This window comes from Rhea americana, unplaced genomic scaffold, assembly GCF_003343005.1.
Source record: "Rhea americana isolate MKP2758 unplaced genomic scaffold, rheAme1 scaffold_2, whole genome shotgun sequence".
Lineage (NCBI taxonomy): Eukaryota > Metazoa > Chordata > Aves > Rheiformes > Rheidae > Rhea > Rhea americana.
In genome coordinates, this window is record NW_028186149.1 from 15,577,642 (window position 1) to 15,581,729 (window position 4,088).

Genomic DNA, 4,088 nt, shown 5'->3' on the forward strand with positions numbered 1-4,088 from the left:
GCCCCGAGGGAAGCGGCGGCGGCCGGTACGTTACAGGCGGCCCTGGCGCTCCCCGGGCCGAGCCGGGCCGCTGCGGGGTGCCCGGGCTGCGGCCCCTCTCCCCTCATCCCCCGGGGTAACGCGCCTGCGCTCGCCCTCCGCGGGAGCGGGGGCCCCGGGAGCCGGCGCCCGGTGCGGCGGCGGCGGCGGCAGCGGCGGCTGAGCCCGCGGGGCCCGGCAGCGCCGGGGGTCCCGGGCCGCTCGCACCCCGCAGCCCCTAGCGCGAGCAGCCGGGACTGCCCGTGGGGATAAACTGCGGAAAAGCGGGAAACTGAAGAGTGGGGTGAGGGCGGCGGTGGTTCGCGTGAGCACCGTGGGAGTTCATTAATGTTTGGACATTAAGGTTGGAAGAGACTCGTCTTCCGTGACCTCAGAGGACAAATGATTTGGGGCTAGAGGCAATGTACCCCGRAGTCCTTGGAAATGTTTCTGCTGACTTAAAAGTTGGATCAGGACTTTATTTATTAATGCTCTCGATCATTTTTGCCACAATACACACTGCCTTGAGAGATTTAAGACGTTTACAATTGATATGCTTTCCTCAGCTCAGGAAATTACGTATTTCATCAATTTTAAAATAAAATGTTGCTGGCTAGTAGCTGGATAATCAGGTTTATATTATTCTCAAATAAATCATTTAGCATTTTTAATTTTTACGTCATCTGATCAAGACACAAATACCTTCCAGGCTCTTTATTCTGATGCTGAACACCCCTTAAGAAAGCTACCCTCTTTTGGTGTGATTGCCTCTATTTATTCTCTGATCAATAATATATTTATGCCCTGTGGGAGAAGAAATATTTGAGCATAGTTAAAAACACATGCTGTTTTGCATCACTGACAACACAAAGCAAATTTCAAGCCGTCGGTGTAGTATAAAGCAGCTGGAGCATACCGGGCAATCTGGCTCATTATGTGTAAATCTCTTATCTTTGCCCTATTTTTCCACATTCCTTATTTCTAAGGCTATTTGTATGGAAAGAGGATTTGTACAAGAATTATTCCCCACCTGAAATCATAATCCTCTTTGTGACATTGTAATAACTTCTTCAGCAACCACATGTAATATCATAAACATGCACTGATGACTTCAGCTGGAAACCAAGAAAAAAGGACTATGAAGAGACAAAATCCGTTTTCCTGGATACATGGACCGTTATCTTACAAACATTCTTGTATGTGAATTATTGTAAGCATATGCGTAGTCCTATTAAACTCCTTGAGCCTAAATTATCCCTTGTGTAATTCCACAGTAATCTATAGCATTAATGTGGCCCAATGGAAAACTATCAAATACACATTTCTGTTCWTGTGTTTGACTGTCTGACGGTGACTGTGATTTCGCGGTGACGACTGAAGACACGTAGCAGGGTGACTGCTAGTCCATTAAAGGGAGTTGGGCCTAGTCCTGCCCATGATGGATCAATTCTCTTCCCTACCCTCCAGCCCCGAGGAAGAGCTGTGGCCCCATCATMTGCCTCAGCTGAGGAGAGGCTGGACGACGTCCCTGAAGGAGAGCGGCCGGTTCGGGAGAGCTGGGCACGCCGCTGGGCCGGGCTGAGCGCCGGAGGTGCGGTGTGAGAGCAGCAGCTTCGCAGGCCCTTCGGGGGCAAGGGGCTGCGGCTGGGGCTGGATGGGAGAAGACGCAGAAAATACGCTCTTAGGGGGGTTGCTTTTAATGACGGGGGCGCGTGTAATTTTGCAGAGGGCCGGAGCGCTGACACCCGGCGAGAGCTGTGGGGCTCGGAAGCCCCCGGGCGCCGTGGGGAAGGTGTGCGTGGGGGGAGCTGTGGGGCTGGGGGAAGCCCTGCGGTGGCGGTGAGCGGAGGCCGGCGGCCTGCAGGTAGCCGAGGGGGAGCGGGCTGCAGCAACGTTTTCCAAAAACCTGGAACTGCAAGAAAGGGGAGGGTGCTGCAAGCTTTCTGAGTCACAGCTGTATCTTCTAAAGATTATGGGGGAAAATGCTACCGGCTGAGTACTAACCTGATGAGCTGAGGGAGAAGGCTGTACTGGCTGGGTCCCCTCTGATGCAATTAAACTAAAAGGAAAGGAGCTAATTTAGCCCTTTTGCAATTTCCTTGTAGTCTGGGGAGTGTTTCCCAGGCTCACATCAGTGAGCTGATCCTGGTGATCCTGGGAGTCCAGAGATGCTACAACTCAGTAATGCTTTAACCTAATTAACTTTTGCATGTGAATATTGAAATAGCTGTAAGTTAAATACAATTTTAACACATTGTGACTGTCCTTAGTAAGATTTGTGCTTTCTTGCGTGCTTTAATTAAGCATGCCTCTCGGTACGTGCATTGCTTCCCAACTACTTTAACAGACTCCTGCTCCCATCCTGCGTGAGCCTCCCACCTTGCAGAGCAATTGCCGATGCTACGAGGTGTTGGTAGCCCACCCACCTCTCCCCAGCAGCAGACCGGAGAAGACAACAGCCTTTTCTTGGCAGTCGTTACCTTTACCTAAAAGGCTGGCATTTATGAAGGTTTCAGAATCACCATCTGGAAAAACTAAGCGCATGTACTTCTTACGAATACCACAGACTGAAGCAAGGGGCCGGATTCAGCCTTGATGGAATTATTATCTGACATCAATGTATTGCATTTCCCCTATGTTGCTAGAGTAAATTCCCTTTTATGGAGATGTCTTCAGTGAGGCACACAGTGCCAAAACACTCAGAGAATTGCATAGGACCAAACTTACAATACTGTAGTAGAGAGAAGAAATATAAGCTAAGACTTTTATTTTGTGTGCAGGGAGGAGGGGAAGGATCCTTCTTTGGGGAAGGATTTTTTCTTTCTTTCTTTTTTGTTAAGTATGAGTTCTGGTAATTGTAGGAATGAGAGCCTGAGTCTTATTTTGGGAAAGATTTCCCTTTTGTACTTAACTTTTAAGATTAAATGTTATTCAYGTTCTTGATAAAATATCTTCCTGAGGCAAAAGAGTTAGACACATATATGTGTCTGTAAAGATTAAGCTTTGTAATTTTAAAACAAAACTGAACAAATGAGGAATTTTAAAATATCTGAACGCTTACATTCAAATCCACTGCTTCTTCATTGAGTCTAATGATGAAGTCTTTTCCTGTCCTGGTTCTTTGAATGCAAACAGTTTTTAATCTGGTGGTGCCAGCTGTTGGTATATACCTTTTTTTAAATTTAGTTAGAAAGAAATAAATGACTTCTTTTTTTTTTAATCTTTTTTTTTTTCCTGTAGCTATCAATACCTCTCAGAGTGAAAGGCTTGCTTTTGGTATTGGTTTTTAACTTGCTTAAACTAATACACAGAAGGCAAATCAAGCTAAAGCTTGATTTATCATGTGGTAAAAATGCCTGAAATGTTTCTCTATTTTCTTCCTCAAACAAACATAATAATAAGCAGCAAACTTTTTGGCTTGCAGCAGATAGGAGGGAAAAGTGGGTCTCTAACACTTCTGTTGACCAGTAAGAACTAATACATTTGCAGTACCGCAAACAAGATCTGTATGTCATGTGTGCCTGATGTTTTATTGTTTGTCAACAAGCTAGATATTAATAAACATTTGTTTTGTTTCATAGTGATATTTATCTAAAAGAACAGTGTAGCAAAGCACACAAAGAAAGTGCACGTATGGACAATGTTAAATGTTAAGTTTTCTGTTCTAGACCAGGTGGGCTTCCCTACTAGGTAATGACATAAAAACAATGTTATGGTATTTTGCGCATCCATAATTCTTGGTTTTTAGTTACCACTTTACCTTTATGTTTTAAAGAGGAAATTTTATATCTCCAGGATGTGGACAGAGGCAACATTCACCACTTGGCTGCTGCCTGTTCAGCATGACCTGAATTTGATTTGAACAAATTTTCTGGGCTCAACTCAGGAAAGCATTCCTATTTAATTCCTGCTTCCCCCCTCCCCCCATCCCAAATATTTTTCTGCAACTTGAGCATAGTATCCTTGCTTCTGTTTGCGTACAGCTCTTAATGCGGTCTGGACAAGGTCGCACGTCCTTCAAGCGATAGAGTGTTCAAACACTTCTTTTCCTCCTTCTTCATCCTCCAGTC

The 4,088-nt window shown here is 45.6% G+C and overlaps 1 long non-coding RNA gene across 1 annotated transcript; it reads right to left on the bottom strand.

Moving 5' to 3' along the window:
• Window positions 1–483: 483 nt before the first annotated feature.
• On the bottom strand, window positions 484–2,081 carry LOC146596810 (uncharacterized). Its single transcript, XR_014895700.1, has 2 exons — window positions 2,023–2,081; window positions 484–1,662 (listed from the first exon to the last, which is right to left on the bottom strand). It is a non-coding gene; the product is annotated as an uncharacterized LOC146596810 (long non-coding RNA).
• Window positions 2,082–4,088: the final 2,007 nt, after the last annotated feature.